The sequence below is a fragment of the Natator depressus genome, chromosome 1 (assembly GCF_965152275.1).
Source record: "Natator depressus isolate rNatDep1 chromosome 1, rNatDep2.hap1, whole genome shotgun sequence".
NCBI classification, from domain to species: Eukaryota; Metazoa; Chordata; order Testudines; family Cheloniidae; genus Natator; species Natator depressus.
The window spans coordinates 162,974,325-162,992,981 of record NC_134234.1 but is presented as its reverse complement, the minus strand read 5'-3'; positions in this window follow the sequence as shown (position 1 = coordinate 162,992,981).

Below are 18,657 nucleotides of genomic sequence, written 5' to 3'. Positions count from 1 at the left end.
AGGCTCCAGTTACCATTGTGTGGCTGGTAATTCTGTGTCACAACTAATTACTGCCTAATAGCCGTTGTGGGGACAAAGTCCCCTGTTTAAAAGAGAAGTCTATTTCGTCTTGCATTCAGGCCTAATCTGACCCTGAATAGCGGAGATTACATGAGGTAATACAGCAGTTATTTCTACCTGCTGTAGTTCATAAGCTCCATCTCCAGCTGAGGCAGCAACCCCCTCCCCCTTTACAAAGATTATTTGTCATTAAAATGCTCAGTAGCTTTTTTTTTCCTTCTAAATCTGGATGTTGCCTACACTTTCAGAAAGGTTTTTGAAGGAAGATTAGCAGGATTAGGAAAGGTTCACATATGTTCAGCTTCACTATTGGTATTCAAGACATCACAACTCCACCACCACCCAGGAAGCACAAGAAAACTGAGTGCAGAGAGAGAGGCCTCCTGGCTAAAGAAAGTGAAGAACACTCCACCAACTAAAAGAATATTTAACAGATCCAGTGCTGTGAATATCGACAGGCTGCAGAAATCTCAGCCTTAGGTTTAGCAAAATTACATCTCTTCCTCGCCATTTCATAGCATCCTTTGTCATCAGTCATGTTTGAAGGATTGTTTCATTAACACAGTCATAGGCTTCTCTGTGGTTTCCAGACCCAAGAGAGAGATTTCCCTATGTGAATGTAAGCCCTGAAACAGTTTGGTTGGCAATAAATAATACAAATAAAAAAAAAATCAATGCCTCTCCCACAGGAGATGTTTGGATTAGACTTTTGCTACCTGATACCATCAATTTGGGCTACATGGGCCAGATTTTCAAAGTTAGGTGCATGCAACTGCATATGTGTATTTGCATATGCCTAATTTATGTTCACCAGTGCCTGATATGGACGTGCAAATCAGGTATTCTGCTCATTCACATGGGCAGTTGGTTGCCTAGCTGCACATACAAATCCCAAGTAAGCTTGGGTACACACAAGTACACTCATGAACCCTGATTCTCATTAACACTATGGCCAATTACAGTGTAAACCTGCCTTAAAGTGGGCATACGTGCAGTTTATATTCACTTCAAGGCTCCTTTCCACTGGGTGCTATAAAGAGGTCTTAATATAAATGGGAATCAGTTCCAAGAGCTGCAAGTTCACTTTGAAAATCTGGTTTGAAACCATTCTGCTAATTCATTTCACCTCTGAGCAGGTGCTCCACAGTGTTCAGTGCCAGGGATAAACACAAGCAAGTTGTGGTACCGATGATGTTTTATTACAGAAAAATAGATTGTTCTTGTGGCAACCGACAGGAAGCTCAGAACTGCTGGTTTAAAAACAGTAATTCCCCTTTGGGCTAATATCCTACACCTGGACAGAAGTGCTTCTGGCCATGGGCTAGATTACGACAGCACTCCTTCAGGCCCCTTCCCCCCGCTTGCTCCTGATCAGTTTGACACTCTGGCTGAGGTGGGGACCGCAGGGGCTGTTCACCTGATACACGCTGTTGTTGTGAGTAAGTGGGCAGGAAGAGGCCAGATCCATGGGGAGCTGGAGAAGGCCTGGTTACATGCCCCCACCCCCATTTGCCAGGCACAGCAGCTGGCATAACACCCAGAGGAGGAAGCTGCTCTACAAAAAGGAGTGAAGTAACTTACTCATCCCCCAGGGTGAGGTGGGAGCAGGGGAAGAACAGTGTCACCATTCAGTCTCTGGTCTGCTCTGGGGGCGGAGCGGCTATGTGCTGTCCGCACTCAAGGCAGGTTGTAAAGTTACAGTCTAGCCCTTAGCCAATTACACTTGGCTTGCATGCTCCCTGATTGCCAGATCAGTGCAAGTTACGCTATTTTGTACTTATGCACACTTACACCTGACATAATTTTCTCCACAGTTTAAGTCACTGTTGAATTTGATCTGATAGCTATCTGTGTTTACTCCAGGGTGCACTCGGCCTATTGTTGTACAGGTGGGATCTTTTTCATGAAAGGCTTAGTTCCCCAGATAAACTCTGACTGAGTTGAGATTTAAAAAACTGATTTCATCAGGCTTTAGGGGCACATCAGCTTCACTGAGAAGCAGATAGGGCTGACTTCTACTCTCACATCCACCAATGTGAGCCTAGTGAGACTTCATTGTAGGCAGTAGTGTTACACCAGACTTCCATTAGAGTCACTGAAATCAGGCTGTAACTCACAGAGTGTAAAATGGTGTGAGGATTGTAGTAATAATTATTCTGTATTGGTATTACCATAGCACCCAGGAGCCCCAGTCATGGACCAGGAACCCACGGTGCTAGACACTGTACAGAATAGTCTCTGTGTGTATTGTCTGGGGTATTTCCCCTTTTAGGTGCTAAAATACGTCACAAGTAACACAAAATTACATTTCCACACCTGTCAGCTTTTGAGAAAACCTCGGTCTGGTGATGGTAGGTCAACTGAGCCTAACCAAAAAGCATTTTTTTCAGATTTTTTTTTTTCATAGTAAACAGCCAAGCACACATTAAATCCATGGAACACACACTTTGAATAAAGGAAGTTTGTAAAGACTTACTATAAATGACTTACTATAAATTTTTCGCCTTCTTTTCTCTTCTTAGGCACCACTGTTTTGTCCTTATTTCAGTGCTTCTTTTCTTTGCTCTTTTCCGGTGTCTGTGTTTCCCCTCAGACTCACTGCCTATCTTTTGCCAGCCTTTCACAGCGTTTATTGTTTTGCTCAAACCCTTTTCTTTCTCTTTCGCCAGTGTTTTTTTTTTAAGAGACTGGATCTAGATATCCCCAAATGTTTGGGGGAGAATTCCAAATCAGAACCTGGATTTGCAGCTGAATTTCATGGCTGCTCCCCATCTCTGCAATGGAATGAACTTGAATCCCAGACCCAATAGCCCCCAAGCTTTGCAGTGCAAAGGAGGAGAGGAATCACAATTTGGTGCCAAAGTCTGCAGCTCAGGCCCACTATTCTATTATTTCTGGCTTCGCCTGTCTCCTGCTGTGTACTGTTTTTTATCTTCAGTGTTCTTTCTCTCCACCACCCTCTTTCCCCACCATTGTCCTCACCCTCCGGTCTTCCCCTCAGCTCTCTGTCAGCTCTCTCCTGGTGCTATGGTGCCTCAGTCCCTTCCTCTGGTCTTCTACTGCACCCAGTTGTCCATCCCCAGAAATGTCTGTTGCCAACCCCTTTCCCCTTCCCCTGACTGTCTGTTCCCCTCCTCCTGACCCCCCACTTCCCATCCCTCCCAATAGATCCTCTTTTTGTTCCCTAAATTAAATTCATTAAATTCTCTGAGCCTTCTGTTCTGTCCCTCCACCACCTCTTTATCCTTCTCCCTTCCCATCTATCCTAGCTCACCCCCTGGGATCGTCTGTCTCTCCCTTCCAGTTTTCTCTCCTCTTGTCCTGTGCAAGTGCCTGCAGAAAGGAGGAATGAAACTGGAAGAGGACAAAAGTTCATCTCTGCTCACAGTACCCCCTGCAGGGAGGGGAAGGAAATGCTGCAGCATCAAACCTGGATGCATCAACTCTCCTCCATTCCAGGCTGTGCCAATATTATATGAGGGAGCTGTCAGAGACACTCCTGGGCCTTCTGCATGGGAAAGCAGGTGCCTCCATCTCCTCTCTCTGCCTGGGCCAGCTAGAATCCTACTTACCCTGTGAAAAGCAGATGATGAGAGGGATTTGGAGGATGAAGAGTTTAGGCAAAGAATGCTGGGATCTCACTTGCATAATAGATGTCCTGACAGGCACGTGCTTCGTAGAGAACTTTTAAAATAAGTAACATTGTTTAAAGCAGTTACGTTTTCACTTGTGAACTTTTCCTTAGAGCGCCACAAAAGGAACATGTGCTTAAAATCTCACAGCAGGGATCCACAGCACTGGCAAAGTGATTCCTGTCACAAACTGTATTGCACAAAATCCTGAAGCCCTAACTCAGTCCGCCAGCAAAACGCCCCTTTAAGTCAAGGGATGGGGAGGCAGTTAAAGAGAAGAAACGCAAGATAATAAATTCAATGTGGCATACAAAAGATCAAAACTTCTACCAGCGTTTTACTGTAGTGATAACTAAAGGATTTTTTTTTAAATGACAAATAAGCTCTGCCAACTGCAGAATATATCTCTCTAGAGCAACAGATTGTTGAAAAACTGTCTTTGGGTTAGTTTTAAAGAATTCAAACTGAGGAAAGGACAATAAAACAATCGCAAAGAGAGAAAGAGAAAGCAAGAGTCCTGCAAACTACTAGACACAAAATTTGGAGGCCTGATTCTGCAGGTGTATAGAAGTTCTATAAACACAGAGTTTACAGATTCATGTTGTGGAATAATTGCGTTCTGTATAACATCATTACAATGTGGGATTAAAGTTTCTCTCCCATAATTTTCAGTAAACAGTTTGAAATTTAAAAAGCTCACTGTTCTGAAACTATGATGCGGTAATAACTCCTCCTTGAGTTATAGATATTTTAGAAGAGTTATTACAGAAACATCAGTATCAAAGTGGCAATATTTTCACTTTTAACAAGTCCATCTTTTTCCTTCTCCTGTGTGTCAATTTAAAGAGATTATAAAGCATATAAACTAGTTGTACTGTGTATAAAGTCCACATGTTTTTTTTCTTTCTGATCATAATATAGGAGTTTATCCTTATCAGAAGAATGAAAAAAATCCCACTATAAACCTTTGTGGCAAGGAATTCTGATTCTGAATTTTATTCGAAACAGAAGGTATCTAAGGTACCCTGTCAAATTGTTTCTCTTTAGAGGGGAGAATCAAACTTAACTTCCAATATTGATTCAATTAATCCTCCTATGCTATCTGGAGTCTCCACAAGAGCTGGATTCTTCTTAATCCTTAAGGGTCAAATTTTGGTCCTGTTGAGGTCAACAGGAGTTTTGCCATTGACTTCAACCGGACCAGGTTTTGGCCCCCTCATGCAAAATCTAGCACTAAGGCAAAGTTAAAGGAACTGAAATCAAACACATAAAATGCATGACATTTCAAAGCTCCAGGATTTTTCCTGTTATTTGTGAAGGTACAGATTAAATATACACAAATACACTAAGTCTTACATTCGGTACAAAATCAGAACTAGAAAATACAACATAATTACAGTGTGACTGAGTTACCATATTGTGGTAGAAAATGTAACCAATAGAATTTCTGATGAGTGTTTGATTTTGTATCTTACTGTTGCATTAACACTTTTTGTTAATTTAATTTCCCCTCTATTTCATAAGGGAGACAAAAAATGAAAGAAAAATAACTTTTAAATCACTGCACTGCTAAAGTGTTTTATAGGCACTTCAGTCCTGGCTTTGGGCCAAATCCCACTTGCCTTGCGCCCAGTAATAGTGTCAGTCAGTCCAATAGGGCAACTCATATGCAGGAGCAGGAGCAGGATGTGTCTCTGTCTGTAAGTAACAAATATAACTACAGTTCCCTGTAAGGAGCAGTTACTTGTCGTTTTTCACTGATGCTACATTATCCTCTAAGTATAACTATTTTTTAATAGATGGGTCCCAAACAAGTGCTATAATTCAATGGGCAGTTTTATGGAAGCATGTCACGCAGGAAGGACCCAAGCTGAAAAATAAGGAGCAAATCATTATCTTACTCCCCTGAGTGGTCCAGCTGAAGTCAGTTGGAGTTTGTGTGTGGTAAGGAGAGCAGGATCTGGCCCTATAGAATTATGACAGCTCACAATTATTTGCTACCTCTTTTCCAAAATAGTATTTAATATAAAAATGTTAGGAGCACGTCAGATGCCTATTTTGTAATTAGAGGAGGGTTGGGGTATGATCAATTATGGTTATGGTCAGTTTGGTTATGATCAATTATGATCAATTGTACAGAACTCTGAAAATGTAAAAGTGCAGCATAAAGTTTAAGAATTAGGCTTTATAATTGTGTTCAGTCTTCTGGGGGCAAAGCATCCACTGCTCGGTATTTCAGATGATGATTTTGTAAATAAAAATAAATCAATAAATATTAACAAGTGCAAGAGTATCCAGTTAGTTCAGCAAAGTTAGAAAGAATCTATGAGACACATATGGTTACCGTTCTCCATAAAAAAATGTAACTCCTGTCTTCAGGTTGCACTGCTCCCTATCCTATAATGAGTAAGATATTTAGAGTCCTGAACTGTTTATGTGACATTTCAGTAAATAATGCAGAGATTTGACAACATTTCCATATTCCTCCTTTAATGTCTGAATGTCTCTGACTTAATCCAAGTTCCTTGGCATTTATTACTGTTTGTTACACTAACAAGTGAGATTATGAGAATTCTAATGAAGGCTTCCAGTGAAAAACTCTGTGATTAAAATGCCATAATAACAGTTGCATGCATTTATGTGCCTGATTATCATAATCTATTTAGCACAAGTAAACATACAAACAGAAGGAGAAAAGCAAGCACACTGACACTTCAGCTAAAGGAGAATTTAAAATGAGGGAGAAACAATGTAAATATGTAAATGTCTTTGTGTATTCTTTTTATCTTTTTTTCTCATCCTTGCTTTTCCCCCCCTTCCTCCCCTGTTTGCTAATGAGACATCTATGCTTCATCACATGTGGTCCCTCTTTGCTAGGCCGAGGTGCGTTTTTGGGCCATCTGCTGGGGCCACTATCCTAAACAATGCCACCCAGAAAGCAAGGGATACATTTGCAGCAACCTTTGACATCATGGAATACAAGAGATGGTGTCGTACAGACTCTGGTCTTTGATATGTTCATTCTGAACACTTAGTTCAGCTGTTACTCCATTAATGCAAGTCCCACGATGACATGACAAGGCTACAGCCCCCCAAAATTTTTGACAAATTAAGAGAAATCTTGCCAGATATCTAATGTAGCCTTTCTATACCGAGGTTCTATTCATTATTTTTCATTCTTTATCATACATTAGACAACAGGTTGGCTAGAAACTTCCAGCTCCTATCAGTCAAGACATTTGAAGTAAAGCTTACAAATGAAATGATCATGATGAGCACATTATTAATTGTTGTTGTTATTGGAAAGATGGATGTATGTTAAAAGAAACACACGACCCCACTGAACAAGCTAAAAAGACATGGCCTGGGGACTGGACACCATTCAGAACAGAAATAAAAGAAACGAGTAGACTAAATGAAACAAATATATTAATATATTATAAAGATGGTAACTCAAAGGATTTTTAAAGCAGCTTTTCATGACGTGCAGGAAGCAATTTGGAAATGTTCACTGGGAAAGGACAAAGCAATTGGCTGATGAAAACTTTCTGTCCAACGAGTGTGAACGTGAAAAATCACACACACACACACACACACACAAGTACCTCTTTCTCTATATATTAATCTTTTCAAACTTATTGAAACCTCATTAATTTTGATCTTTAATGAGGACCTTTAAAAGTGCCTCATAGTGCTCAGTTAAAATGTAGTTCTAAAATGGGAAAGGTGTAACATACTGACAAAAGGGGACATTTTAGAGAGTGGTAAAATTGTAATTAATCAGCCAAACAGGAAATTCAAAATTAAAGCTAAAACTCTAGGCCATGTCCTGCCCTCCATTACATGGGATAGACCACTCTGAAAGCAATAGGGCTGCACTCATGGAAATGAGGGTAGAATATGGCTTCCTGGGCCAAATTCAGCCCTGGCTGTAAATAAGTACAATTCCATTGACTTCAGTGAAATTACATGCAGCTTGCACCAGGGCTCAGTTTAGCCCTCTGTCCATAATTCCATCTATCCTTAACTCACTCTGCTGTGTTCAGGTGATGTAGGAATCTGAGACTAGCAAAATAGATTAGACACCCTGGGTAGGGTTTTCCAAAGTATTGAGTATTGAAGTTAACAGGAGCACAGTTAAACCAAGCTGAGAACGTTTGAAAGCTCCACTCCCTATATGCTATAAAACTAGGCACAACTGGGTAAATTAAGGACTGAGTTTTAGCCCTAATTTTGTTTCCTTGCCTTTGTCAGTGAGTTTACAACAAAATTGTAACAATTACTTCACTCTGGGTGTTTCTGTGAATTTCCTTAGTTTTTTTCCAGTAGTAAAGTTAATAGGCGTTTGCACCAGGAGCACTTGCATGATGAAGCCTAATGAATATTTCACATATTATTTATGATTGCTATTGTCATAATTATTTATTATGTAAATTCAAGTAGCCTCAAGAGGCCCTACTCTAGTTCAGTGCCCAGTTGTGTTGGGTTCTATCCAAACATAGCCTAGAACACAGTCCCGGCCCCAAAGAGTTTACAAACTATGGACACAGACCTTAGTTTAGTACCTGAATTAACAGTGCCAATAGTGTTTCCTTACCTAATAGCCTCAAAAAACTCCTTCAGAATTGTTATAAGACATCCTACTGATAGTTAAATTAAAAATGCTTATGCAGCTACAAAGATAGATGTTGCTTAGATCCTTCTTTTCACATAAAAGACCTGAGACAGACTGTGACCCCAATACTGAAAACACCCTGGGCCAGTTTTAAAACTCCTTGAAGTCAATGGGAGTCTTTCCATTAACTTCAATGGGCTTTGGATCAGACATTCTGGGTGAAATCCTAGCCTTAGTGAAGTTGAGGCAAAATTCTCATTAACTTCAGTGGGGCCAGGATTTCACCCTCTGAATGCAGAACTCCCACTGACTTCAGCAGCAGTGTTGTGCACAAAACACTTCTAGGACTGTGCTCTATATTCATTTCTGTCTCCGCCTGTGAATTTGCCTGAGATGCATCATCAGGAAGGAGCACTAGCACACATGTTAATAAACTTTAGAAAATGTTAATTGAAAGGAACTAGTTACTGTAAATTGTTTCCCAAACTTTGCTTTTTTAGCAGTCTTTAAACCTTTTTTTACAAAGGCAATTAAGGAGTTATTTCTTGTCTATTACAACTTTTTAAATGAAGTTGTTTTATATTATAGGAGTGCACAAAAGTTATCTTGCATTAAATTATATAAATAGTCATCAGAATTAGTATGTATTTAATCATTACACCTGGACATTCCCCTCTTCTTGTCCCACTCCCTTCACTCCCAAATTAAACAGTAAAACAGATTCTGGACTAATATCTTTTATTCCAAGTTTCAGATTGAATTGAATTTTAAGGCTTAGATAAAAGCTTATTCAAAACAATAGGTCGAATCTTCTTTGCCTTACTCACGTTCACTGTCCAATTGAAGTAAATGGCACTACTTTTACCAACTTCAGATCAGTCCCAAAGAGAGCAAAGGGAGAAAAATATGGTTCGGGTTTGCCGTGGAAGTGATGCAATAATCTATTTTGTTGTGGACATCAATGTCGTCAGTGGTGTATTATAACTAGAGTGGGTCAGAGGAGGACAACTCTGTTTTGCAGCAACGTTTTGGATTAAAATGTGTTTTATTTTCACATTGGAAGGAAACTACACCCTTTCTAATGTTTGTGTGGAAATGGAATTGTGTTGAAATGTCCATTTGCTGATTGAAACTTGAGTTTTTCAATTTGGGGAGAGAGGTGTCGAGCCTAGTGGTTGGGGCCTAGCCTGGGATGGGAGAGACCCAGATTCAGCCTGAATTGGGATGAAAAGCTTTGCTCTAATTCAGGGATTTGACCCTGGGTCTCCTCCAGCCCTAGTGAGTGGCCTAACCGCTGGGCTACAGAATGCAACTTCTCCCAAGACTTTCCCCAGGAAATTTCATATATTTGAAAATGTTCTAACCAGCTCTACTATAATCAGAGCTATCTTTCTGTTTAAACAAGACAAAAAGATTGTTTGTTTTTCCTGCATCCTTTTACCCTAGAAAAACCAAGAATATCAAGACATGTTTTCCCCAGTTTTGTTGGAAGACTCCTTGGATGATACCCATGTGGACTGGGAGCTATGCCAGCCTTTCACTGTAGGGGTAGGTGTGTTGTGTCTTTGGCACAGAGAGTATTTCTATCAAACATTTGTGTTAAATAAGTGTTAACACAAATAAACCATTGATGTAAACCATCAGAATAAAAATTTCTTCCCCACTCAGTTAACCAAGTTTCCCTTCCTTGGTATCACTGATGTCATAAATTTACTAATTCTTCAGTTGTAAAGTCTACATTATAAATTCAGGTCTTGTCTATCCAGGGGGTTGGGGGAACAGCAGAAAAGAAAACTGGGGAAGAAGGAAAACTTTCAGGCCTTCTTTGTACACCAAAAACCCATACAAGTCTGATCCAAAGCCTACTGAAGTCAGTAAGAGTCTTTCCTTTTTGGATCAGGCCCGTAGACCCCTTCCTTTCCCCCATAACTTTGCAGATCATTTTCAGGGGTGAAACTCACCCATGGCAAATGGCCAGCACAATATTTTGGCTCAAAATAGGACTTAAGTGAGAGTTATGTATAGGTCTTGTGCTGGTCCCCATGTACAGGTGTGAGTTGGACCCTAAGTGCTTTGCCCAAGATCACACAATATGTCCTTGCTAGATCCAGTACTAGAAATCAGGAATAGCTAGCTCCTCCTCCCATGCTCAACCCATTAAACCAGTTTGACTCTCCAAAAATTCCAGAAAACCATTCTTTTTATTTATTCACAATTTTCCAGTCCTAAAACAACAACAGTCATAAAAAGTAAACTCTTTGGGGCAGGAACTGCAAGACTACAGCACCCAGCGTGGCTTGTATTGTGACTGAGGCCTTCAAAGAGTTATCTTGATACATATATTAAATACTTAAAATAATAATATAATGGCATTTCCAAGTGATAGCAGCATGAAAGCAATAATCTGATTACTATTAGGCTACTCCCTTCATGATATTCCTTGAGAGTCTTCATTCTTGCCTTAGTTACCTACAGATCTGATCTAAAAAGACTAAATATTGGTAATAGGGCTATCGATTAATCACAGTTAAGTCACGTGATTAACTCAAAAAAATTAACTGCAATTAAAAAAATTAATCACAATTAATTGCACTGTTAAACAATAGAATACCAATTGAAATTTATTAAATATTTTTGGATGTTTTTCTACATCTTCAAATATATTGATTTCTATTACAATGCCAAATAGAAAGTGTACAGTATTATTATTTTTGATTAAAAATATTTGCACTGTAAAAATGATAAACAAAAGAAATAGTATTTTTCAATTCACCTCATACAAGTACTGTAGTGCAATCTCTTTATCTTGAAAGTGTAACTTAGAAATGTAGATTTTTTTTGTTACATAACTGCACTCAAAAACAAAACAATATAAAAACTTTAGAGCCTACAAGTCCACTCAGTCCTACTTCTTGTTCAGCCAATTGCTAAGACAAACAAGTTTGTTTACATTTACAGGAGATACTGCTGCTGGCTTCATATTTACAATGTCACCTGAAAGTGAGAACAGGCATTCACATGGCACTTTTGTAGCTGGCGTTGCAAAGTATTTACGTGCCAGATATGCTAAACATTCATATGCCCCTTCATGCTTCGGCCACCATTCCAGAGGACATGCTTCCATGCTGATGATGCTCGTTAAAAAAATAATGTGTTAATTAAATTTGTGACTGAACCTCTTGGTGGAGAACTGCATGTCTCCGGTTCTGTTTTACCCAAATTCTGCCATATATTTCATGTTGTAGCAGTCTCCGATAATGACCCAGCACATGTTTATTTTAAGAACACTTTCACAGAAGATTTGACAAAAGGCAAAGAAGGTACTAATGTGAGATTTCTAAGGATAGCTACAGCACTCAACCCAAGGTTTAAGAATCTGAAGTGCCGTCCAAAATCTGAGAGGGACGAGGTGTGGAGCATGCTTTCAGATGTCTTAAAAGAGCAACACTCTGATGCGGAAACTATGGAACCCAAACCACCAAAAAAGAAAATCAACCTTCTGCTGGTGGCATCTGACTCAGATGATGAAAATGAACATGCATTGATCTGCACTGCTTTGGATTGTTATCTAGCAGAACCCCTCATCAGCATGGACGCATGTCCTCTGGAATGGTGCTTGAAGCATGAAGGGACATATGAAGCTTTAGCGCATCTGGAATGTAAATACCTTGCAACGCCAACTACAAGAGTGCCATGAGAACGCCTGTTCTCACTTTCAGGTGAAATTGTAAACAGGAAGTGGGCAGCATTATCTCCTGCAAATTGTAACCAAACTTGTTTGTCTGAGAGATTGGCTGAAGTAGGACTGAGTGGACTTGTAGGTTCTAAAGTTTCACATTGTTTTATTTTTGAATGTAGGTTTTTTTGCACATAATTCTAAACTTGTAAATTCAACTTTCATGATAAAGAGATTGCACTACAGTACTTGTATTAGGTGAATTGACATATACTATTTCTTTTTCTTTTGTGTTTTACGGTGCAAATATTTATAATAAAAAATAAATATAAAGTGAGCACAGTACACTTTGTATTCTGTGTTGTAATTTAAATCAATATATTTGAAAATGTAGAAAACATCCAAAATATTTAAATAAATGATATTCTATTATTGTTTAACAGTGCAATTAATCATGCAATTAATTTTTTAATTGCACGATTAATCACAATTAATTTCTTTAATCGCTTGACAGCCCTAATTGGTAAGTAATAAAGTATGCTCAATTCCACATTTTATTGTCAAAACCAACTTGGGGTGAATGGCTCCTCCAGGTATCCTTTTACTGACTTCAGTGGAGCCCCTCCAAAGAGGAGGAGCTTGCAGTATCGGGCCCCATTGAACTAGAAGATAAATTAGTAAATTAAATTTCTAGAGTGCCAATCTTGCTCACAAGGAAGATTATGTGAATTTTGCCATTAGCTTCAGTGAGGACAGGACTAAACCCAGGATTTGGACAGGGGCAGATTATATGAATTGGTTAACAGATAAACACAAAACACACAGTTCCCTGCATGTTTTATTTGTCACAAAGTAAAAGCAAATTGGAAGCAGCAGAGAATATTTCACCAGTGGGGAATCAGAAAAAAATCTTTTTCCTTATAGCATTATAGGATCTTCCCCCGGTTTGGCTAAACGCTGCTTTCGCTCACAAACCTGCCCCACAACTCGAACGCTATGAAATTATCTGTTGTCTGAAATTATCTGAAATTATCACATGAGAGTTCAAATGCCAGTGGGAAAACCATTGCTCCTACACTGTACAGAACTCCAGGCAAACGTCCCAAAGGTTTCCAGTCCTGACAGCGTTTTCTAACCAAAGTCGAGGTATTCCTGCGGCTGCACCATCAGGTTTTCCAGAAGAAAGTTTTCGATCCCCACCACTCGTTGCTCCTTAGAGCTTTCTCGATGCCCAGGGAAGAAACACGGTTTTCTGTTTCTGTCAGTTAACAGGAAAATCGGGGTTTGGCTTGTCGGGTTTTTGTAGGCTTTGCATTTGGGGGACGTGACTGCTGATACTTAGCATTGCCTCATCCCCACAAAATTGTTCTCCGCGCGGTTTAATTGTTAAAGGCTTAGTGAACCGTGGCAGGTATTTGCACTTTTCCTAGACAGTGAAACGATCCTCAGCACGACGTTACTGCAGTGAAACGATACTTCACCGATTGTTAAAGTGAAATGTCCCGCGATTCTTGACAGAGCCCGTCCTAATTCGCCGGGAAGCTGCTTCGGGGTGTTTTGAAGAACGGTTTTCTGTTACCGACAAACAGCCGGCGTGTGGATTGGCAGGGGATTTGTTTCTCTCGCTGCAGATCTGTTCTGCGAAGCCAGGACAAACGGGCCCTTTTATTTTCAGCCCGCAGATCTGAGTCCGAAATCGAATCCTCTCACGTTTTACATTCCGGGAGACTGTGTATGAACTGATTACTCGGGACAGTCCACTAGCACCGCTTTAGAAAGCAGCGGGCGTTAGACGCTCTCAGAGCCCCTCGCTGGCGGTGCCTGGTTTCTCCCTCCAAGCGCAGCAATGTCCCCATCGCTTGAGAACCCGCTGCGAACGGTTCGAAGGGAAGGATGCGCCCCAGCGTGGATGCAACGATTCGGATCGGTGGGCCGGCTATTTTAAAAAGTCGATTCGATCTGTATGTTCTGAACCGACCGAGTAAAAGGTCCAGCAGATGATTGGGAACCCTGGCTTCTCATTTATTTGATGGTCGATTTTTTCCCACAAACAGAACAAGACACAGCTGGGGGGGGGGGGGTCACAAAACTGCCCTGCACACGCACGCTCTGGAGGCCCTACACTCCAGCTCCGTTGGACCCATTGGGTAGGTGAGCCGGGCTGCAGGGGGGCATCAGCTCTGCGTGTCGGCACAAACTTCCTTCTCGCGATCAGCCGGCGTCTCTGCCTGAAGCTCAGAGCTTGGGCCTCGCGCCGTGCGGTTCTGCTCTCAGCAGCAGCCCTGAACTCATTCAGCCGGCTTCTCCCAACGTCCCGCTTGGCCCGAGCAGCCGGTGCTCTCAGCCCAGCGCGGTCAGGTCCCCAGAGCAATATTTGTTACAAGCTTCAGAGAAGCAGCCCTGTTAGTCTGTAGTCCCAAAAAGAAAAGGAGGACTTGTGGCACCTTAGAGACTAACCAATTTATTTGAGCATGAGCTTTCGTGAGCTACAGCTCACTTCATCGGATGCATACTGTGGTATCCATCCGATGAAGTGAGCTGTAGCTTACGAAAGCTTATGCTCAAATAAATTGGTTAGTCTCTAAGGTGCCACAAATCCTCCTTTTCTTTTTGTTACAAGGTAACTCTCAAAAGAAGCCGGGGATGGTGGGAGCTCAGCGCCTCTCGGCCGGCCTCCTTTGTCTACACTGGTCTCAACCTGCTAAGAAGCCCACGTGGCAAACGGCTGCGAATTGAGGGACCTCGCCAAAGTCACATTAAGTGTGGGATTCATTTATTTAGCACAGCTCTTCTGCTTGTGATCTGGATGCAGCAGCTTCGGGTTTTGATGGGTTTTGCCTTGAGGATTGTTTGCAACAGAAATAGTAAAATGACAGCTGATTGTGTGGGATGGGAACAAATCTGGAGCTAGACTGCAGGGACAAGGCTTTGGACCTTGCCTGCAGGAACGGGGAGTTTGATTCCCAACTTACAAGCCTTCTAGCCACATTAAAGGGGTTCTCTTCCGGTTGGGAGTTTAACTAATAGAAAGACAAAGCCAACGCTTAGATCACCTGTAAAATCCGAATCCCTGCAAGCCCCGCCGAATCATTAAGACATTTTCACAGAACATTTAAGGTCCAGGGTGGGCTGAACTCTCCCTTAAACATGGCAACACCGTAAACAGTCCCTTCCAAAGCTGACGTGGCTCTCCACTTTACAAAAGAAACCATCCAGGTCACCCCATCAACCCGTTCTTCAGTATGTTAATTACAAATAATGCAACCCGGCCCTGTCTGTCAGACATAGTAGTGTGGTACCATACTTTCATCAAAGGAATTTTAGATCACCTAGACAGAGATCTACATAGCGGCACAATTCAGAATACAAAGATTTCTGTACAGCGCCTAGCACAAGGGGGTCCTGGTCCATTGCAAATAATAATAATAATTGATAATAGTGTAAGGAATTGGGGGGGTTAACTGATCATTTTGTGTATGACGTACACCTGATATGTTGTGTGTGGACCAGATCTTTACTGAGAGAAAATTCTCAATGGGACTTTTGGCTGAGTGTAAAGTGCAGGATCGAAACTGTACAGCCAATTTTAAAACCACGACATAATACAGAAAGAAGAAAAGGAGTCCGAGAAAAGCCGAGGTGCTGAAGTGTTGGGATATGAAAGCTCAAACCAGATATATACCGGAACTTTTTTTGTCCAGCTTCAAAAATCAGCCTTCGGAAACATGTTACCTAAGGTTCTAAATGTATTTTAAAGACATACGTCATTCCTCTGGAGCTTCACCGCCCGAAATGAAATATTGGAGTAATGTTCCGCATTTGTGCCATCTGGATTTGTGCCATCTCTCCTGCTCCGGTGTAATAACCTCCACGGTGCTGGCTCAGTAGCACAAGCCAAAAAAACACATTGGGCTCAATAATCTTGTGTTTGTGGGTTACCAAAAAAATCTGAAAAGGCTCCTGGATTATTAACATTGACACAAAAATTGATAATCGAAGGTATGTGTTCGTGTGCCATTCACTGCCCCATCACTGCTTGGCGTCCACGGCCTGTCCCGGGGCGGAGTGTCATTTCCTTGTAAAATGTGGATCTCTCCTTGCCACCTTTTCCAATCACACCCACACACCCTCCCTCGCACACACTTCGAGACCCACAAGCGCATTCACAGCCCAGGGAACGGCGCACGCGTTCGGAGTCACACACATCAGTCCCCGCGCACTCGGAGCGACTTTTATCCTGCCTCAATCAAACGGGCCAATCGCTTGTCCCCGGTTCCTAGCCGCCGGTTCGACCCGCTTCTCCGGCGCGAAGAGCAAACAGAGCAAAGCCCCCGAAGCTGCAGCGTGGACTCACGTTGCTTTGTACAGAGAAACATCACTGAAAAGTTTGGGCTGCTTCTGGAGAACGGAAACTTGTTGCACCTCATTTCAAAATGAGTGGTAAAGTAAATGCTTTAGAGACGGAGAGGAAGAGAGTTAACAGAGAAGGACTGAAAGGGAGAAGGCAGGAGAGGGTAAAGGGAAGGAAGGAAAGAAGGAAACAGGACTTTTTTTCGAACCCTAAATTACGTATTTCACCAGCTCATCGGGGCAAAGTTTGGGAGAAGTTCTGGAGCTTTTATCCGGGAGCCACTAGGTGGCAGGTGTTGATATTAAACAGGGATTAGTAGAAACTTTAATTAGTTTGGGTTACCCAGGTTTATCTACTAGAGCCGGCAACCTAAAACCCGCCTTGGACGTGTCCCGTTATATCGATAAATTCATTAATGAATATACTCAATCAAGCAGCTTTCATAGACTGAAAGGGACAAGGAAGAGAACGATTCTTTCACTTATTCCCCGTAAGACACAGACTTCAATCTCCTTCTGTTTCACTGGGGATCGGATCCAGCCGTTCTGGGAATCTAGACTGAGAAATACTTCGAAAACCTCTGGTCTGCAGCGCCCTTCCCCAGTGTCGCTCACTGTGTCTCTGGCTACCCGCTGGTCACGTCTGCCTGACGGTGAAATGCTACTTGGCTGAATTGATTTGACTAGATTTTGCCCTGTTTGATGGGACTCTCACAATACGCTCAATAGAGTGGTCCGTCAAAGGGCAAGGAAGGGTTGTTGTTGCTGATTAATTAATTACTTTCTTATCTTGAAATGCAACGTTTGCATATTTGTCCAGCCTTCCCCTCAGCGCGATCCCCGCTCTCTCCTCCTGCCCTGCCTGGCCAGGCACACGGACATCCCAGTGCCCCCTCTCCTTCCCCCATGCCCTCACTGGCAGAGACACACGCACACAGACACGTTCGCGCGCCGCGCTGGCTGGTGTCCACACCCAACAATCCTGCCCCTAAACCTACGCACACAGCGCCCCTGGCCAGTTCAGACACCCCCCCCCCCCCGACGCTCTCTCTGCCTGAAGCTCGGCACCCGTGCCCGCCACGCCAGGTAACGCCATCACACCCATACCCCCAGCAGCAAACTCCCAGACGCCTGCCCACTCACTCTGCTTCAAACCCGGGCACGGGCACACTCCCGGGGACGCATGCAGCGGGCACAGACCCAGCGAGCCGGACAGACGCAAGCGGCGAGGCAGGGGCTCCCCGTGACAGATTTTGCTAATTGAACTGTTATGGATCATCCTCATAACCGTTAGGAAACACATTTCCACGCTTCACTTCTTAAAGGTTTTAAAGACACATTTAACGGATGACTGAGGCTTGCCGAGCCAGCTGGGAAACACCCGGGTATAAAAATAATACAACAAAGGCGGCAAGGCTGTGGGGAAGGAGAGGACAAGGATATATACAAACGAGAGGAAAAGCTAAACCCAGCGATTAAACTCATGGAAAGGAAGGGCCAGCTTGTAGCTGTGAGGAAACACCAGACATTACTTGATAGGCGCTGAGAGGGGCATTGGATGCAAAATCCAACATTATTTCCAAAGGTTAATTCCCCCACCCCGGCCCCCTCAACGATGTGGCAGGTGCACAGAAATTATTAAAGTTTCTAGTTAGGAAGCAGAGCTCCCTTGCTTCCCAAACTGTGTCACTACTTAAAATAAGTGTTCAGTTTTGAGGAGGAGCTATCTTGAAATGATATTGTGGGCATGTTATTTTAAGAGAGAGCTAACAAAAATACCCTGTAAATAAGGACAGGTGCATTTTTAGGGCAACACGAAAGCCTTATGGTGGCAAAGGGTTGCTCTTGTGAGCGGGGTTTTAAAGAAGGAAATATTTTAAAATAGAAATATCGGACTCTGTTGAGCTAGCGGCCGTGGTGACTCCTGCTAACTTCGCTGTCCGATCGCAGTGTTTTAGTCACATTTGTTCTTTTGTAAACCCTTTGACACAAAAACTGGGGTGGCTAAAAAAATCACTTTTCTTTTTCTTTACTGAAGTAAGCGGAGAAAAGACTAAATCACCTTGCCTTCGTCAGCCATTCCCCCGAGGAGTGCAGAGCGGGGGTCATTAGGAATGGTTTTAGGCTGCTATGAACACCCCCCACCCCCTTGAACTATATGTCTTTCATTGCCCTGAAATATGTGTGTCCGGGGTGCAGTGGGAGATTGCCCAGACCAGAGATAAGTGGTTAAGTAAGTGTGGGAAGGGTTGCATTGTGCCTGGTGAGTGTTTACATTGGGGGGGGGGGAGTTGGAGGAGAGAAATACCGATGTGTTTGTGAAA